The 21,683-nt window shown below is 39.0% G+C and overlaps 1 long non-coding RNA gene across 1 annotated transcript; it reads right to left on the bottom strand.

The window, feature by feature from the left end:
* Positions 1 to 13,233: 13,233 nt before the first annotated feature.
* On the bottom strand, positions 13,234 to 20,677 carry LOC122888727. Its single transcript, XR_006380770.1, has 2 exons — positions 19,476 to 20,677; positions 13,234 to 19,355 (listed from the first exon to the last, which is right to left on the bottom strand). It is a non-coding gene; the product is annotated as an uncharacterized LOC122888727 (long non-coding RNA).
* Positions 20,678 to 21,683: the final 1,006 nt, after the last annotated feature.

Genomic DNA, 21,683 nt, shown 5'->3' with positions numbered 1-21,683 from the left:
ACATATTCCACACAACAAAAAAGAAATGTTATATGGTTATGGTGGCTGCTATTTTAGTTTTCTAATAATTGTCTCAGAATGTATCCGGTGTTTTCACTGATTCATATTTCCTGAAGCCACCGTCTCCAAAGTTTCTCCACAGATCGCTACTTTACTTAGCTGAAAACACAACAAACAACATTGGAAATTTAGCACATATTCAGCAACATTTCAGAGATGAATGCAGTACTAAATAAAAAGGTTTTTAATATGGCTTTGTGGGCAGGGTAGTCACATTGGTGACATTTGTGTCGAAGTGAGCTACCTCTACACATCCTTTGAGACAAATTAGCTTGCTGTTGTCATTGACAGTAATCAAGTTTCTGTATTTCCTTCCATTAGCATGACATGCAGCACGGCTGCTGCCCTTTAGCATCAAGCTCTTCTCCACTGCTCTGCTTGTGGTGCTGGAAGGACAGCAGATGGCCACGCTTTGTGTTTATTGACACAAAGCTGTAGACTGTCCTATATCATAAATACGACTTCCTCTGTTCATGCATATGCCCAACATTTGGTATCCTCATGTGACAAATTTGAAGTGATTTAAGGACCATAAATGTAAAGATTAAATGGCTGCACTCACACAGCGCTTTTTTAGGTGTTTCACAGCTTCTCACTCACCCATTCACTCTGACCATCGGGGGCAATTGGGGCCAGCGTCTTGCCCAAGGACACTTTGACATGTGGACAGGAGGAGCTGGGGATCAAACTGCCAACCCTGTGATTAGTGAACGACCCGCTCTTCCTCCATGGCTACAGCCACCCTGTACAGTACTATGAATTTTTTTCTGTGCAAATAAAATTATAAAACAAGAAAAGTATAACCTCAAGCGTAAAAAGAAACTGTTCCATTATGCAGCGCAATCCAGCTTAATAATTAGGAAGATGTATGTTCGAGGAAATGTGTGAAGCAAAATAGTCAGTGTTTAAAACACACATAAGATTCATTTGTTTTACAGTAGGCATTACCTGCGTTGGCTGATTATATCAATATTTAGAATACTATTTTATTCACACACTGAATGTAACAGTTGCGTACAGTAAATATCCTGTATGTATGAGTAAAGAAACCCTGTTCTTTTAACGGAGCATTTGTTTGTGGAAACTTTGACTGGAACCGTCTCTATACTTTAGAAGAAAGTTGGTGTTTTGAGTAGAGCTGGAGCTGTCTAACAGGCTGTGAAGGCATCTCCCTCTGCGTGCAGACACACATCAACCAATCAGGATATCTGCAGAGAGGCAACCCTCATGCTGAGCACCAGATAACCTGCTGCTCATCATCTCGTCAGTAAGCAACAACAGTGGATGTGTCACTTTGGGAAATGTAATCAAAAACTGTAGAAACTTGTCACAACTGGAGACGCAGCGACTCCTCAACTTTTAAAACCATCATATATATGATTATCTTCTCACTGGGTTGATGTGACTAAGATGAGTTTGACCTTTCTGATTCACACTTATCCTGTTACAACTCATATAATTGTCACCATTACTATCGGTAAAAAAAACATTCTACTCACCGAATTAATTGCTGAGATCTGGGAATGCAGCCATGCTAAAAAGAAATCTGCTAAGGCAAGAAAGACGAGTGTTCAGACAATCAAGCAGGCTGAAAAAAAATATCTCCATGTTGGTCAAACTAATTGAGGGATTAGAGACATTTCTGGGGCACTCACTCCAAATAAAGTGATTTCGATACTCTGGCTAAACTGCTGGTTTGTTGACAACCTCTATGATCGTCTGCTCATTTTGCCCCATGGACTTTGTTGCAGCGATGTTGCAGATGTCCCAGATCTCAGCAATTACTGGTGAGTACAGTGTTATCATAACCCGTAGTAATGAAGGCCAATTTACGAAAATAAGACCAAAGCTCTAATAAACAGAAATATTTCTTTAATTTTACCCAGACAGATTAATTAAGCACAGTTTTTCAGCAGCTCCCAGCTTGATATTGATAGTGTTGCATGTGCACACCTGGGTGCTGCTGAGCACAAACTAATTGACATCCACATATTTCATATTGACGCAGAGAGTCTGAGATCCAGGCCAACACATACATCACACCGTTCACACTTCAGTGACAAAAATAGGAAGACCTGCCACCAAAGACTTGTAAACAAGATGATACATAATCATGTGTTCATTGACAAAATTGAGCAGGATTCTTGGTCACCCTGGTCAAAAGATGGGTCGGATCAGAGTATCCCGCATATGAAGCCAGCCAGCCATGAGAACCACTTCATCTCCTCTTTGGATTTGGACGTTGCAGGCCACAGCTGCTGCTGTTTAGTCAGTTTGGGGCTGGGGCTGCATCTGCTCATAAATAACCCAGTCTCATAAAATTTCATGAAACGAGAATTATCTCTGAAATGCAGTTTATGTTTTATGAATACTGCAAACATAAGTTTCCTCTACCATGAATGGATTTATGTGACAAAAGCACAAATTGGAGGCTCATTTTCTGTTGTCACATGAGATGTTCAGATAACAGTTTATTACAACTTTGGTTTTAAGCTGAATTAACAGCAATTTCTGACTACAAGACTACAAACCCAGAGCTCTGGGTTTGACTAGAGAAGTGGGAAAAAACCCATTATGCCTAACCAACCCTGTCTCCTAGATATTACGTCTCTACATAACTAAATCGACTGGCGACCTGTCCAGGGTGGACCCCACCTCTCGCCCAATGTCAGCTGGAATCGGCTCCAGCCTCCTGCGACCCTCTGAGGATAAATGGTTATAGATAAAGGATGGATGGATATTAATAAATTGTTTTCCCAAGTACATTATGATACCCAACGTAACCGCTGCTTGGATTATGTTCACCGACAACATTTTTAAAAATAAATGAAGTGCTAAATTTGGTGGCAATGGGTGGACAACGTTCAAAGTACAGTTACACTCCACTGTGTAAGTTATAGAACTTAAAAAACGCCATATATATCAGGCTCTTTGGCTTGCTAGATGTTTGAAAACAATAAGTTTGTCCCACCTCTGCTCTGAACTAGGAGAGATCGTCCAACCTTGGTTACATTAAGCATCCACATCTACTACTGAGGGAAAAAGAAAGAAAGAAAAAGACAATGGCAACAGAGTAACAGTAGTAAACAGTAACAGTATTATACAAAACTGGAAGTTTAGGACTTTGTGTATACTACAGTAAAGGACTAAATTTATATTAGTCTTAAGTCAGTGTCCAGATGACTACGACTGAAACCTTTTCTACGATAGAACACTCCTGGACGAATGAGGGACTACACCGTCTTATTAGTCTTAAGTTTATATTAGCATTCAACTTAAAAATATTGTATTAATCCAAAGACATATCTGTTTATTATATTTTAATGAAGAGAAGAGGTCCACAGTTTCAGTTGTGCCATGAGGAATTCAAATGTCACATAGGGAAGTTAATTTTCCTGCAGATGGACGTTGCCTTTGTTCCCTTTTCAACGTGGTGACTGGTTTGAGGCTCCCTGCATTTCACTGTCATGCTAGGAAATATGAAACAAAAAGTGATAATTAAGAAAATGTCATTTTCATGGGCTCCCAAAACATTAACTTGTCAGATCAGAACATTTCCATATATGATGCCATGAATACCACATCAGTAGATCATTCAAATGGACTAAACACAAACCCACTTGAAGGCATCATAAGTTCTTATCAGTGTCTTTGAATATTTTGTAGACTATTAACAGTTAGTGAACTCTTTAGTGATCCAGTATTTGCCATGATGCGATTTGGCTGTGAAAAATATCCACACACTGTTGAATCAAACAACTTAAAACATATTAAAATGCAAATTGCCTTCTGGACACAACATGCTCCACCCATTCCACTTTGATGATTAAAGTTCACTCATCACACAGGTGGCACAGCCATCTCTTTGAAGCTGTTTATTTGTAGATCCTGCACATCTTGAGTGGTACAGTCTGATGTAATTCTTCCTCAAAGAGGGGTAAAAGAAAATGCTTTTTAGCTGCTTCATTCACTTTGCTTTGTACTTCCCCAATGTTGAAGGCCAGTCTGTGGCCAAAACATGTTGGCTTTTATTTTCATTCCAATTTTCACTTTCGACTAGCGAGGTAATAAAAACCTTTACCCTTCCTTTTGTCAGGAAAGGTTCCTCAGACTTCAGTCTTTTTATGGCTTTTTAGATGTGTTGCCAACAAATATATCAATCGAAATTAAAAGTACCTGAAAGAACAGTGGTATGTAACCATACAGTGGTTTATCCTTGCAAAATAAAAACCTCTCCTTATGGTCTCAATTGAAACAACCACAGCATTGTATGTTGTTGTTTTTTTTTTTTTACCTTAGCATAGTATCAAAGATGAAGGTCCTCCTAAGTAACCGTCACACTTTTGTTAAAATGTGCATTTATTTTGAAAACTCAGGCACCTGTAGCGTAATTATGATAACTCTGATATGAACGATGCATAAGAACAGCCTCACAAAGCGGCTACTGTGGCTGTGTCCCAAATCTATACTACACAATATTTCTGAGCAGTTTTTGAGTATGTAGTGTGTTCACACTGGAAAAGTGACAAAATAAAGTACATTCAAAACAGTCAGTATGCGTGCTAAAAAAAACCCCTTGATTTTTGAATGTGCTGTTGATGTACAGTATTCTCCCACAATGCAATGCACAAAGAAAATCAAGGCGCTGCTCACATCTGGACAACATTAAAACTAATTGTGGATGGTGGTGAAACAGCTCCAGAACATCTCAGAAAACAAGTACAACATTTTTGGAAAAAAATGTGCTGTCCCAGTTTGACTGACGTCCGATGGCACGCTTATTGTATCATTTCCTGTTAGTATAAAACTGTTCAGTGTGTTGTTATCTTGTATACTACCTGCAAAAAAAAAAAATACTATAAAGAATAGTATGTAGTACATTCTATACACAATTAATATGTAGTATGGAACTGGGACACAGAGGTAGTCTTGTTGATATTTTTTCATGGCAGGCATTTTTTCCTCAATAGCCATTTCATTTTATTGCCTCTCAATAGTCATTGTCATTGTCATGGAGTCTGCCATTGGAAAATGGTAAATGGCCAACATTTATATAGCTCTTTTACTCAAAGAGCTTCTAATTCACCCACACGCTGAGTGTTTGTGGAGCTACTGTACCATGTAAGGCACTGGCCTAACCGTCAGTAACAATTGCGGCTCTAGCTCAAGAACACTTTGACATGTAGACAAGAGGAGCTGAAGACTGAACAGCCAACCCTGCCATTAATGGCTCCTGAACGTCAGCCACCTTAGAAGGAAACAATACATGCACATGCTGAATGTGATGCAGATGAAAAAAGACGGTATATGCGTGAATTTCACTAATGAGCAACATTCGATCCTGAGTTCAGTATGACAGTGCCGGGCAACTCTGCTGACCGTCTTCATTGGTCTTTTTTTCATTAGCTAAATCAACTTGACGCGATTAATCCTCTCAGCCCATGGTTGGTTTGCCTGCTCTTCTTCAGGCCACTCAAGGCCTGTTTGCTGACGCCAGCAAGACACACGTCTTTTAGAACTATAGTCTGAAGTATTATTAAAATGCACTTACTGTTACCAGTAAACACAGGTGTTGCCAAATCTATCAGGATTGAAATCTTAAGGATTCTAACTTTAAATTTGTGGACAATTGCAGTTGTTCCACTTTGGTCTGTAAGAGTTATATTTTCAGGATGTATTTTCAGTTGAGTTTAGAGTCTCTGTGTTTTGTACGCACCATTTAACATTTTAATTTCCTTTAAAAACAAAACAAAACAATAAATAAGAATCCATTAAGCCCTACAGCCATGTCTCATCTACTGATTGTTTTATTTAAGTAAATGCCGCTTGTTGCCTTATGCATCGCCCCATTTTTACAAAAGGCCTTCACTTAAGAGGAACAAGAGTCACACAAAGACAAAAAAGGCAAACAAAGACAATCCTCAGTGCTACCACATTAAACACCTACTCTCTTTGTGATGTGAATGGGTCAGCTTACAACAAAGGTCTCAAGATGAAATATACTAATTTTGATGTCATTGAGGCCTTTTCCCAGTTTTACAGAGTGAAAGTTAGAGCCTTCTTTTGGTTAGATCTGTAATCACTATCCAATCCCCCTGGAGGAGAAAAAGAAATTTAATTTGACAAGGAGGTAATGAACCCGTGCAGCCATTATCTTAGATAACCCATTTGAGAGACTGGTTGAGCACTGATGAAAATTCTATTAAACATAGCTCGCTGATTTCTCTATTTTGTTCAGTGGCAGAAAAGCCTTTTTTACCCTTGCCAATTTACTTTGAACTCTCAGAGTTGCCAAGGATCATTATATCAAGGAGCTTCAAACACTCACCCTTTACTTAATGATTCAAAGGCAACAACCCCAGACTGTGGGCTAATAACCTCTGTGATGCATACACAAGACACCTAGGCAAGTGCAGAAAATACTTTTACTTTTAGTTTTCTGGAGTTTGAGTTCTGGTCTTATATGAAACTTTTCTGGTGTCTTAGAACTTTCTTGTTTTCAAATCCACTTTACTTCAGACTTGTCTTGGCCTCAATTAAATGCTGACTCGACTTTTCTTTACTTTCCAGTAAACTTAAAGGATACATTTTCTTGCTGTGGTCTTTATTTCTTCACACTGCAGACAATTCACTCATTAAGTGCAACACAGACAGAGCACTTCACATAATTTGATACACATCATTTGATGCCCATAGCACACAGCGGATGCCCCATGCTCCATACTGAGCCTTTGCAGACTTTTGTCATACGCACTGTGACGTGTTCACCATCATATCAAGTCTGCGAGGGTGCTGGGTGCAAATTCCTGATCCAGTAATTCATTTCACAGTATTTTTGTGAACGGTTCCTAACGGTATACTGGAAACTTTTGCACATATGCAGGTCTGCTGCATTTCATGGTAACCATAACTAGATATGGTCAGTGCAGTAAAGTGTCCCTTTACATGAGCTGCCAAAGACAATATAATATTTATAGGTGGACACAAACCAACCTTTGCCTGTCTTTCTTTACAGAATATAATAAATTCAAGCTATTCAGCCTATGCATATTCAGTATGTGCATTATCAAAACATATTGCATCAATAAACTTATACAACAAAAAATTAAAAACAAATGATGTCAAAAATAAATATGGTGCATATGATATTACTATAATTACTATTTTACATTGTCACATCCATATTGCTATGAATTATGGGTAATTTCCGAGCTAAGTCTGGTGGAGTCTTCACCCCAAGTGGACTCTGGAAGTCTGCAGAAAGTCCGTATGAGGCCCCTTGTGGACTTGATGAATTGGAATTTGGACAGTCCTCAGCACTCACAGACAGTATGTAATGTTAATTGTGTAATTACCTTTGATAAGACTAATTCGATACAAGTTCTCGGTAAATGAAGACTAATTTCAAGACTCATTTGTCTTTCTCTCCCTTTGTGTCTTAAAGGGGCAGTTCACCCCAAAATCAAAAATGCAAATTTTTCCTCCCTGTAGTGCTATTTATCCATCTACTGTAGATTGTTTTGATGTGAGTTGCTGAGTTTTGGAAATATCGGCCGTAGAGATGTCTGCCTTCTCTCGTATATAATGGAACTAGATGGCACTCGCTTGTGGTGCTCAAAGCACCAAAAAAATACATTTGAAACTGTATTAAAATACTTCCTACATGAAACTGCTCACACTAAGGTCTGTGGATGATCTTGAGTATCCGGGTCATGAAGAGACATTGCTGTTGAGTTTTTCCATAAACCAAGCTATTTGCTATAGCTTGGTTCATGACTAAATACTGACAAGCTGTACTTTGTGTTTAGTGCTAATTAGCAAATGTTAGCATGCTAACATGCTAAACTAAGATGGTGAACATGGTAAACATTATACCTGCTAAACATCAGCATGCTGACGTTAGCATTTAGCTCAAAGCACTACTGTGCCTGCTGTAACTACAGCCTCTCAGAGCCACTAGCATGGCTGTAGACTTTTTGTCTTGTTACCACGTGTTTTATGTCATCAGTGTGGTAATGCGATGTCTTTAGGTTTCTTGTTTTGGTTTATGTGAGCTCACAATCAACTAATGTATACTGAAATGGCAAAAGAGCATTAAATCCTAAACAAATCTAAAGTTGGAGCACATAAAGCAAATACAATGTGTTTATATAAGAAAATACGGTAACACTTTATAATAAGGTTACACAACGCATGCTTAAGTAATGCATGACTCACAGTGATTTACCACTTGAATTAATGCAGGATGTTGGCTACATGAATTGCTGTTGCTCACCATAAAGAAATATAAATAATCAAGTCAATCTGAGTTTGTGTGATTAGTTAACGCTTTAATGGATAATTACACACATAGTGACTTCATACATTAATTTCTATGTGGCCAAATTATGCTGAATTATAATTCAGCATAAAAGCATTACAATTTCCGGTTGAAATGTGAAGAAGAGTCACATATAGTAACAAATGAGAAGCTGCCTTTTAGTTCTATGGTACTCTCTGAATCAACTGCACAAAATTGCAAACTTCTAATGATTATACCAAGATCGGAATTCCAGTATTCATGACCTATATGACGCACAAATATGATGTTTGTGAAGAACTTTTTGTTTCCTCACATGGCTGCTCAACCTGTTTAAACCCAAGATTAGACCTTGGCTAAGGGGCCTCACAGCATGAATGTTCAAATTATGAAATGGTAAAATCTGAAGCCATGTGTGCTCCATTTAATATTTATCAGCTCCTGGATGCATGTCAGTATTTATTTGTTCCTTGCCTCCTTGTATATTCATGACATGAATAATGCTGTGTATGTTAATCAGATGGCAGACCAAGAGCAGAGTCTCATAGCATCCTTCTGGAAAATGAATCATCTGCACGGCCTCCTTAGCATCAACCAACTCCGCTGCTCCCCAGACAAGATCACAGCTGAGGAGTGTACTCTCCTTTTTACATATTGCTGGACTAACCACAGGCACTGATTAGCAGCATCCCTCCCCCCTGATAGATGCTTTGTGCTTGATTTTAATGAACTGCTTTGCATTAGTGAGCCCTTCTCTCCTCCCTATACACTTGCCTCTACTTGCTCCCTTGCAGTCTGGCAAACCAGGGCAGAGCTCCTGTGGAAAAAAAAAAGAAAAAAGAATTCAGTCAACACATCTATCAGTAAGCAGCCGGCCAGGCACACTCTGAGCCAAGACAGAAATATTGACAAAATGTCTGCTGGCCATCTTATTATCTTGCCCAGGGTTGCAGTTGGCAAAATAGCACATGCTGGAGGCAGCGGCCGCGGTGGTGGAGGGGTGTGTGTGTTTCCATGTGTGTGTTCTGCGGGTAGAAAGAAGCCAATGTTTGTAGAGCTTGCAACCCTGACACCCTGTTGTTGTACTGCTGAGCTTTGAGTGCTGCGCCATCATCTGTGGTATTAGTGTTTCTGGCTGCGATAGTGAGCTTGAAGCAGATACCAAATGAGAACACATCTGATAATGAATGATTCACTCACTACATTTCTGCTCTTGGTATGAATTGATGGTATATTGCTGTGGCAACATGAGCCAGACACCAGTTGCTCACACCAGTTGCTCAGCTGAGAATGTGTCCAAGAAATTTAATGAAATCGTTAAAGGATGGCGTACAGGAAACAGGGCCAGAAACAGGAATTTGTTTGACACTGAGAATAGTGCAGTGCAGTGGAAAGTTAAAGGCCATTTACTTTTGTTTTACTCTGGGAGCTGTGGCCATCGTTTCTATCGATGATGATAACACTGTACTCACTTAAAGCCCTATTATGCAAGATTTTTTTTTTTTTTTACTATTTGGTGCCCCTACAGTTTCAGAGTGCAATTCACTTTTACATCAAGCAAGTGCAACAACACAAGACATAGCAAGCCAGCTAATATTACTTACTAGTCCAACAGCAAGAAGGTCAGCTCGGCGTCTGTCATGTAGCCTTTTTTTTTTCTTGAAGCTCTTGCCAACGACTAAAAGCCAGTCTGAGATTTACTCTTGTCCGGCCTCTTGCTCGGTCAATCTCTCTTTTTCTCTTCTTAGCTTCCTCCATCAATGTCCTCTTCAGTCTCTTCGTCTCTGCCATGATGTCGGTACTGAGAATACCGCGCTAGCGTCTTCTTATAGCTAGCTGAAGACCCATAGTTGGTGGTGTGTGATTTAGAATTATGCAATTCTCGCTGGAGATTGTACCCACTCAACCCAAGTTACATACTGCAAGAACAGGCGTTCAGGGAATGAAAGAGGTGCCATTCTCCCTATTACAAGTCAGTGTACCATTGCTTTAAGTAATTGGTAAGATCTGAGAACACGGCGGCATCACTACAACAAAATTGTGGGGGGGCAATCATCACATATGTAGTAAACACGACATCAATGGCAAAGACTGGACCAGAGACTTAATGACCACTAGAAACAGACTGGCAGATTGGCTTTCTGTGAACACTGGACCAAAACCGGCATCATCTGGAGGAGGCCAGTCCCATCGCCAACGCCAGAGACCATCTTTGAACAGAGTCAAGGGTTACAACCCCTTCCCACATATCTGTAATAGAATACATTACTTTGTCTGTTTTATGTGCGTAACAGCATGTTGTAGATCTTCCTTTCTTTCCGATGTTCATAGTTGCTCTTTCCTTCCAAACAGCAACCGACAAATCTCACTCATTCTACCTTTAACAACCAATCTGCGGAACTAACTCATGTTCAGCTGCAACAGGCTGCAAGTTGGCAGTTTTGAGGTGTGAACCCCTTCCAAAATAGATGTACCACCATCCATGTACAGTAGCTTTCTTGACTCTGTATGTCATGACTGACAGAAATCAAACCAGCTAAATTAGCTTTTTTCCAAACCTCTCAGAGGCTTTTGAGTGGCTCAAATATTAGGTGAATCAACTAACATGCTATTGTGAGGTTAGCTAGTGTTTGCTATGGTGTTACTGTCCCCTAAGTGAGTCAAAGTCCTACTAACCAAAGTAAGGAGGAGGAGGTTGGCATGCATAGTTTTGACTATGTAACATTCACGAGACCTCTGCAGACCACATAAATCTAATGCCCTAGTATTTGGCTCCACAAACGTAATTTTTAAAAGCCACTGTAAGGTGTAAATAATCGAGAGTAGGTGTACACTCTGTTGAATGTATCTGCAAAACATCGGATATATACATCTGCACTACTGTAAGTAACATACAAACAAGATGGGTTTTTTTGCTTCCTAGTTAGAAGGTGTAATCTGTACATATATTTCATATATTTTACATATAAATACATATATTTCTTGGTGTAATGTGTTCTCCCTTTGGCTGTCAATGCATCCTCTATGACCAAACTGGAAGAATTCACAAAATGTGAGTAGGACTATGACTCTGGGTTTCCTTCTCACAAAGACCACGGGTTAGCAGGAAGTGCAGCAGAGATGCCCTTCACACTAAAAGAACTTCCTCGGGCCACAACTCAAAGGGCAGCCTTCTTATTTACAGCTGCTTGAATAAAATGTCCTCCTTGTCATCTTGCACATTACTTTCACAGAAACGAAATAGAAAGAAGCAGGGGCTGGAAGAGGTCAAATCAATATCCAAACAATAAAAGGGTGAGGTGCGCAAGGGTCCTAAAGTAGCAATAAGAGGACAAACTGGCCAACACTAAAGAAAAATGACTGAAAAGTGTCTTTGTTAAGCAGTACAATGAATGTTTTGCTGATAAATCCTTCAACAGCGTACTCCATAAATGAACTGGCTTAATCATTGAAAAGGTGGCAGCTAAGTTCAAGGGCTGTTTACTGGCTGAATGGATAAAAATGTGGCTAGAAGAATGATATGCAAATGAAATGCACAAACAGTGTTTGTAAGTATGAACTTCTAAAACAAATAAATGATTTTATTTAAATGACAGCAATATTGATAAAAAAGCAAGAAAGATAATATGGAGAATTAATTTTTATCCAGTTTTCACATTGAATGATTTCAAGTGAATTTATGAGTTTATAACTGAGATGTATACAAATTACTGAAAAGGAAGCACTGTTGTATTCAAAACTCAAACTGCCACCATCCCAAATTCTAAATTCTGATGATGCAGTCACAGGTCAAGCAGCAACAAGAAATACTACAACATTCCTGGTATCAAGCAGCTTTGTTTGGTGAAAAGAATAACTAAAGGTTTTGTGGCTCTTTCTACTGATTGACCTGTGACTGCATTCTCAGGTGTAAAATTTGGGGGTCATGGATATTATAATATGACAAATACAGACAGATTAAGTAGAGAATTTGTAGAGCGAACCTTTAGTATCACTGAGTATTAGCCTTTCTAATATCTAAAGTTTCTGGAAGACAATGAATCAGCATCATTTTTAGCCATGCTAGTGGCATGGCTCTGTGGATGGCAATGTCAGTCTGTTGGTCTGTCTGTTGGTTGGTCCAGACTGAAAATTGCCTATAACTATTAGATGGATTGCCATGACATTTGGCACAGACATAAATAATCCCCAGAGAATGAATCCTACCGACTTTGGTGACCCCCTGACTTTTCTCTAGTGAAATCATCATTTCAGTTTGTCCAATACTTTTGTTTGTGACCAATTACCTGCAAAACTAATGACATTCCCATCAGCCTCAGCTGTATTTTGTGCTAATTTTGTTCATACTAACATGCTAAACTAAGAAGGTGAACATTGTAAATATTATACCTGCTTAACATCAGCATGTTAGCATTGTCATCGTGAGCATGCTGACATGAGTATTTAGATCAAAGCACATATAGCCGCACAGAGCCACTAGCATGGCTTAGTCTTGTTTAGAAATGCTTTACTTGCTTTTAAATGCTTTGAGGTATAACTTACTTAATTGTTTTTCAGTCAGACACTTGTGTCAAGAAGCATTTATAGCAAATGGTTATACAGTTCGATTTGGCATTAAAGGCTCTGCTCTTTGAGGCAGTGCTAATCCCTCTTTAACAAACACATACATGAACATACGATCTTATTAAGTCAAAAGTACCAAAAGCTTAAAGGAATAGTGAACATTCCTTAGATGAGAAGATCGATACCAATCACAGTATACAGCTGGACACAAGTCTAGCTTAGCATTAAGACAGGAAGCAGGGGAAAACAGCTAGCCTGGCTCTCTGAAATTCAAGAATAGGCCTAGCAACAAAGCTCACCAATCAACAAGCTGTATCTCATTTATTTATTCCGTACACAAACAAAAATGTAAAAACAACAATTTATGGTGTTAGTTTTTCCATCATCATGGAAAAAAACACATGATTCTAAATCAAGTTTCCTTTACCTTTAATGTATTCTGAATTTATAATTAATACCATTAAATGTATTAATAGCATTACCACATTTGAACTTGTCCTTTCAATAGTCTCACTCTGCTATGCTTATGATTTAATACAGTTTTATTTTGATCTTTGAATGAGTCACAGGGATTTTGGCCAATAAACAAATAATTGTATTAGCTTTGATATATCTTAGCGAATACATTTGTTGTCCTTGAGACAAGGGCAGTTTAATAATTTAAGGAAATCATTTAAGTAATACAAGGGTATGTATTTCTGAACTTAGGGAACAAAGTAAGCATATAAAAAACACAAATTACTAATTTGAAGGAACAGTTAAAGCATAATTGTTCAACAAAATTTTAAATTTCATAAAACCATGCATCTAGTGGTCATTAGAGGAACTGCAGTCTTCCCCAGTCTGCTGTGGTAGCTGCTGCTTGGTGTAAAAGATCACTTTCACTTAAACCAGGAGCAAAGTTTTCGCATCAGTGCACTTGTCTGTCACAATCAGCATACGCTGCTTCAGTGGTGCCAAATCTAACTTCCGGTCATGCAGATGGAGCTGAAAGACAAAATGTTCAGGTTGATTCTTGTTTTATTTAACTGACACACCCACAGTACACACAAATATTTTCTACAAGGCTCTTTAAGTCTGTTTGCTGCTGATTTAATATTTTTCACATCCCTGCCTTCCTTAATTACTGCATATTTCTTACAGAGATCAATGAATCGGTGAATGTCAGTGGGTTACTAACCTCACAGACCATCTAATGCTCATTCTTGTTGCTGCCCCAGCAGAGGTGCACATTTTCAAACTGTCAGCTCCTCCTTGTAACTCATCTTTTGATCCAAGATGAGGCTCGAGTGACTTTAAAGGCAGTGGCAGGTAAAACAGAGAGAATAAATGAAAGCACCACAGAAAAAAGATGGAAACTACAGTTGATTTTAAAACAGCAGAGAGAGGCAGCAATAATTAGAGAGATGTGTCCTGAGTGAGTCTCAGAACTCCCCTCTATTTCCTGCAGACGCCAGTCACTTTATGCCTTTTGGGAAGCTGCCAAACGCTGTGAGGATAAATGAAAAATGTAGGGCCTGATTGAGTCCCTGAACAATGTACAAATCCAGTCCACACGCTGCATGGTCCTGCTGAGAGTCGAGCAGTCAGTACTTCCAACAAATGCATAATATGAAAGGTTATTGATTCCTAATGTGAGGTAATAGTTTGATACAACAACTACTATGAGACAGCAGGGAAGGAAAGGATATTAAAGCTGCCTAGAAAAACATTGAGAGTGATATAAACAGCTGAAACATGTTACAGAAATGATGTTATGGATCACTAGGCATACACTTGTATTTTGTTAGCTAATGTTAGCATGCTAACACTCTAAACTAAGATGGCATCTATGGTAGGTTAATAATTACCTGCTAAACATCAGCATGTTAACATAGTCATTGTGAGCATGTTAGCGTGCTGACATTAGCGTTGAGCTAAAAGCATTGCCGTGCCTGATCACAGTCTCGCAGAGCTGCTAACATGGCTGTAGATTTTTAGTTTTGTTTAAAGTCTGTTACATCATGTATAAGGATTCATTCTTCTAGTCAGGTGGTAACCCTTTAGAGCTTTACACAGCATAGCATACACCACACTACAGCATTGAGTACGATATACCGTATTGCATCACAGACTCCATACATACAGTAGGTCTACATCATATACACAACACTAACCTACCTAGAGTCTCCAATGTCCTTACTGTACATTACCTTAAATATGTAACAGTAGTATTGTTATGTGGTGCTCGTTTCCACACAGATGTTTTAGAGTGAGACACTTGTGAGGAGTAGCTGGCTAAAGTGTTGGATTTAATAAATAGTGTACAGTAAGCAGCTTGTGCTTAAATTGTCCATTCTGTATAGTGTGGAGACAGGGCAGAATGAAAAAAATGTATTTCTTTAGACTGGGAGGACACCAAAAACAAACACTGGGAGAACATAAAGACTGTACACATAGAGGCAACAGTGCTAACAGCAAGCCGTAGCTGCTGCTGATGAACAATTGCAATCTGAAACAGACATGCTGCTTTCATAGCAGTGAAGCAATGGGTATGGTTGTATGCTGAAGGCTGAAAAAATGAGTGTGAATCTGGAAAGTTGCCAGTTGTAATCCCCAGACTGCCAGAGAGGGTCTGGGAGGAGAAAGTAAATGACTGGTGTTTTTTGTGTTTGTATAGCAGACAATACAAATAAAGCTTAGGATGAATTGGACCTACTGTGAAATTTGATTGGGATGAATGGACCTTGATGTTCTTTCTCTCTGTCCCCAATCTCTTTTAATTTACTGGTGTTGTGGAGGATATGGTTCTCATCATTAATCAGCAAGACAAATGAATCCCCAGCTGCCTCAGTGTGAGAGAGCACAAGAAACACAGAGAGAGAGGAAGCGAGGTGGAAGAAGAAAGGAAGGGGTGGGGTATATAAATCAAGTCTGCTTTGATTAATTCACCTTGGTCTAGAGGACATGGCTAATAAGATCCATTAGGTTGATATTCAGGATTCTCATGTATTGTGCTAAATGTCAATAAAAAGCTAGATCATTCAAAATGGTTAATTACACTAGGGCTACTGGAAATCTTTACAGTTAGTGACACCAATTAGTGATGTTCAACTCAAATTACAATAATTTGCAGAGCAGGTAATTATCTTATAGAGGTTCTGCTTTTTGAGTGGTGTTGGTAAAAGCCATCAATCACATGATGATTAAACAAAAGAAACTTTCAGTGCTGAATTTGGCATTTAAACACGTGCCAATCAATACATTACCTTCTGGTTGGAGGTTTCATTGAATTCAGAGTAGGCATGCATTCTAAAGGGAAAACTGAAGACAGCAGTAGTAGATAGTCATACAGTATAATTCTCCCTCAATTTGTCACTCACACCATATAATTCAATATTTTTGTCACCATGCCTCTATAAATACAGTATTTTATGTGTGTAGGAGCAGCCACTGACAAGCCATTATTGAGCACTTCCTAATTTGGCCACAAGAAGTCATTCTCGCACCTTTCAGAGCTCATATGCAGTGTGTCACAGAGGGAGAGTCGCTTTTGATGGAGGTCTAACAGGCAGAAGTAGGGCTGCAACATTTAAACAAAATTTGCATTTCACAAAGATAAGACTGCTGTACAAAACAAAAAATCCAATTCTGTACGCAAATGCTACAATCTAAAACCCATTTTCTTTTTTTGCTTCATCAGATAACGTACAGTGAAGAAAGACAGAATGACATGCACAGGCACCTTGTATTTAAACACTAACACAATATTTGATTAGTCCAATTCTCTGAGGTTGTTACTTGAAATTTCCAGTCCTATCAATAAAAAAGGTCAATAAGAGCTCTGCAAGATGAATATAAACCAGTTTTAAACTGATGTGGACTAATAGAAACATCTATGAATCTTGAAAATTATTTCTGAATTTTCCCTTATGTTAGAACACGCATACAATTTGATCTGTAGCAGAAATCATTGCAAAACAGGAATGATCTAGAGTGTGCATACAAAAAAAACCTGTTCAAAATGAAAAACGAGAGCCACCCTCAATAATGACATGCATTATTTAAAATCACTTATAGGAAGATAAACAGCTCAGCATTTGCTTTTAATTAAAATAACGTACATTATATATTATATCTTTACAGCATATTATTACTTGGATTATTTACATTTTTAGTTGTTTAGTTGGTTGGCACAATGCCAATATTTCTGGAGGGCAAAAAAGCAAAGCAAAACAAAATGAGCTTTACTCTGGAACAACAGCAATTAAGGGGCAAAGAGAAACTCCTAATAAATTGAAAAGAAGTATTAAGGCACAATAAAAAAAGAAAAATATCATACATCCATATTATAGAACTAAATCAAATATGGATTTGTGCATCAGCATCTGAGTGGGTCAACAAAAGGGCAGTCATGGTGTTGCTGTTGTCCAGAACCCATTTGGCTAATCATGCTAATGTGTGGAAATCCATCTGCTAAAATAAGATTCCTCTTCAATTAATGTGGACAGCAGATTAGCTCAGATAGAGCAGCCAACTTTCTTTCACCAAGCTATCAGCCCCCAGGACAACTTGCTGATAACTGACTTGCTCTTGGAGTCAAGGTTAAGTTTGACCTGAAGTTGAGAGTCTACAGGTCCCTTATCCTAACATCACAAGCATTTCAAGTCAAGTCAATTTTATTTTATATAGCCCAATATCACAAATCACAATTTGCCTCAAGGAGCTTTAACTTTCAATCTGTAAAGTATTTGACACCCTCTGTACTTAGACCCTCGATTCGAATGAGGAAAACACCCCCCCCCAAAAAACCTTCAAACGGGGAAAAAATGGAAGAAACCTTAGTAAGAGCAACATAGGAGGGATTTCTCTCCCAGGACGGACAGACGGGCATGGCCTTGGGGCTTACCCTCCGTACCCTACAGCAACAAAAAGGCCCTCTTAACATGACTGGTTGGTTTGGTCATACCACCCATGGCCCATATCAGTAACGGTCTTTATGGAGCAAAAACAGACTTTCACAGAATTTCCTGTGAGGAGGGACAAGGTTCTTCACGGCCTCTGGGACCGTATCATTTATAGCCGTGCCATTGACAGGCACAAAGATATATTAAACCCAAAGGCAAAGAAACCCATGGGTTAAACTTGAATGCCATGAAGGCAACTCAAACACTGAGAAGGTAAAGATTAACTACAGCCTCATGTCTACCCTAATGACCAGTGACCAAGACCCTTTAGCTTTATTTAGACCTTCAGGGATGTGAGCACATGTACAATCTAACACAACACACAAAGTAATTGCATTCAATTGTACACCCACACTCCCCATATGTAAAACAGGGAGAAGACATTGCATGCACCTTGCAATTCAGTAATACAATACAATACAACAGCACCACTAATTCCAGCATAAAAAATACATGTTTCTGACAGTGTTAATAAAATTTGATAATTGTTGCAGAGCTGTTATATTCAACAGCATTGTACAGGTGTTCATGCCCATATGGTAGTTACTCTCTAATATTTAGTGAAGGAAGGAAGGGGTGAACCGCTGTAATCCAGGCGTCTTTAGATTTGACAAGCAAATCTCAGCCAAGCCATTTGTAACCAAATACTTTAGAAATCAATTTTGAGAAACAAAATAATGAATAAGGTCTAAATAGTTTCTAAATCTAGTGTAAAGTTGCCAAGCTTTTATAGGAAAACCCTGGTTTATTAACACTTGGATCATATCTTCATAGGTGTCACTTCTATCAGTAATGACAAGAATGAAATGGAAGTTAATTGCTGAGATCTCACTATACAGCTACATCACTAAAAATAGGTCCAACTTGGCAACAGTGAGACAATTAGACAGGTATTAAACAATCCACCAGGTTAGGCGAATGTATTTTGAAGATAAAACAAAGGCAAACAGCAAAATTAAGACCCAAACTGTCCGCTGTAAACATCCATCAGAGTTTACAGACCAACTTCCTGGTGAGTTTGAACACACTTACTGTAGTTGTGTGCACCCTGTTTTCCTGTGGAATGGGGGATTATTGCCGAAAATTTGGGTGCGTTCAATTTCGGTTTCACCTCCAGATAAAGTGGTTTAGATAATCTGATAACCTGTTGGCTTGTTTATAACCCTTCAGATCATCTGACGGCTTGTGCTTCTTGCTCCGTGGGATTTTATTGTAGAAATGTGTCCCTGGATCTCAATAATTACTTTCACTTGCAACAGCGATTTCAAAGCTATTATTAAATCTTGGTGCTTTAACTATGTCATCTCAGGCACTCACTGCCCAACGAGCAATGGACTGCCTGAGAGAACAGTCAAGACAGCTCAGTCAGCGTTGGAAAATTTCATAGCTGAAGAATTAACCCTTACTTGAGCCAGCTACAGTAGTAAAACACATGTGTTAATGGACTAAAGAGCCCAACCCAGCTTCTCATGAGGTCCAGATCCATCCTAATAACCACAAACAGAAAGCAAACATCCGTCAGCACTAAAATCAGGAGATGCTGTCCACCTCCACATCTTCATTAGACTCCTTAAACCTGCTGCCATCACCAGTACACACGATCTTACCTGATCAAGACAGAGGAGGACAAACTCTCCACTGCACCTCATGGAGACACCTCATGGAGACAATCCCTTCTACTCATTTCTCAGTTTGCACATCCTTGATTCCTTTCCTCACGTCCTCTCCTTGTGTCTTAGTCCCTCCCACCTGAGATCCTTGCTTTGGAGCCGTCAATTTAAAGCGACATCAATTAACGTGTGGCACAGCGGCATCATCTCTCCATTGTCACGCATCTTTTATACATCACGGGTGCCGAAGACTTCCACAAAGAAAACACCTGTGGATCCACGCTCATAGCTCTTCCGGCAACCCTCCTCTCTCCTCGAGATGAATTTTAGGAATTGAGACATCCTTCAAGATGTAGCTCTGAGAACGATTTCCAGACAGGAGGACAGAGGACAGAGGAGATGAGGTGGCACAAAATAGAGAAATGAGAAGAGCCTAATGAACCTGCAGTGAACCGCATCAGCCAACAGGAGTAGCAAGAAACTGCAGACAGTGAGGAAATGACATCACACCAGACCAAATCAATCACCAGGTCAGGATGGGGGGGGGGGGCAAACCCAGGAAAGTCCATGCCATGTAATTGTACAAGCGAAATCTAACCTAATTGACATTTGTAAATATTGTTAGATCACATTTATTGAAAGTTACCTGTTTTAGATGGTAATGTCAGTTGATCCGTCCACCACTTTGGTCCAGACTGAAATATCTCAACAACTTTTGGATGGATTGCCATGACATTTTGTACATTTTGACATTCATGATCCCCAGAGGATGAATCCTACTAACTTTGGTGATTCCTTGACTTTTCATCTAGTGCCACTAGCATGTCAAAGTTTTCACTTATCCTGTGAAATATCTCAACTTCTACAAGATGGATTGCTGCAAAATTTTGTGCTGTGATTTGTGTTGTTCATAGATTCTGGACAGTAAAAAAGACTTTGGTGATCCCCTGACTTTTTCTTTAGTGCCAGCAGCAGGTTGGCATTTGTGGTTTTCAGTGAAATGTCTCACAAAATATTGGATTGCCATGAAATTCGGTACAAACATTCCTGTTCCCCTCATGATGAATTGCAAAAACATTGATGACCCCTTAACTTTTCATCTAGCGCAATCATCAGGTCAAAACTTTAATTTACAAAATACCTGCAAAACTAATGACATTCCCATCAGCCTTAGCTGTACTTTGTGTTTTGTTCAAATTAGCAAATGTTAGCATGCTATTACACTAAACTAAGATGGTTAACATGGTAACCTGCTGTTAGCTTTGTCATTGTGAGCATGTTTGGATGTTGATATTAGCATTTAGCTCACAGAGCTGCTATCGTGGCTGCAAACTCTTGTTGTCTTGTTTGTCTTTGCATGTCCAGGTCCCATGTTGGATTGAATCTGTGTCGCCTGTTTTTGTTTTCTTCTTTTATGTTTTGTGAATATTTGGGAAAATGTGTTATGTATAGGTTTGTTTATGACAGTATATAACCAAACCATGCTACCCTTGACTCACATTACATTACATCACACAAACTAGGTGACTAAAATAGGTACATCCAATATGATAAGTAAGTGAAGTGAATAAGTTCAAGACAGCCACAACTTCCCTTCATTCACAATCAGACTCATAGTACCTTTTATCAAGAAAACCAAAGTAAACCTCGGCCCCCACTCAGAGTTTTTGTTGCAAAGTATAATCATATAAAATAAACATAAAACATGTCAAAATGACCCACTGAGCACAAATTGCAGTTGAAAACAAAACAATCATAACAAATGCTGAATAGCACAGAGCAATTTTCTGCTGAAGTGAAACAAACAAATGTCTAGGTGCTGTTTTAACTGGAAAGTGGCTATGATTTCACAAATAACAATGACAACAACTCAAAGACGAGGGAGTCGTGGCTGAATGGAAGCTATGTTTTAACTTAAAATATGCACCTTTGTGACAAAAAAGGTATTGCATTGAAACAATGTCTGATATCAAAAGTGAGTGGGTTTTTTTTCAGTAATGGTGGCAAAAGGGGAAAATATTCAGACCAATGGATTTAAGATAAAAAAACAAGAACCAGCAAGAGCAACAGGCCAGTGTGTAGGATTTAGTGGCATCTAGCAGTGAAATTGCAGATTGCAACCATTTGAATACCACTCGCCTCACCCCTTTTTTGTAACAAAAGAGTTTACCCTCGGGGATCAATAAAGTATTTCTGATTGTGATT

The sequence above is a fragment of the Siniperca chuatsi genome, linkage group LG14 (genome assembly GCF_020085105.1).
Source record: "Siniperca chuatsi isolate FFG_IHB_CAS linkage group LG14, ASM2008510v1, whole genome shotgun sequence".
NCBI lineage: Eukaryota > Metazoa > Chordata > Actinopteri > Centrarchiformes > Sinipercidae > Siniperca > Siniperca chuatsi.
Note: the sequence above shows the minus strand (reverse complement) of the source record. Positions and strands in the feature narration are given on the sequence as shown.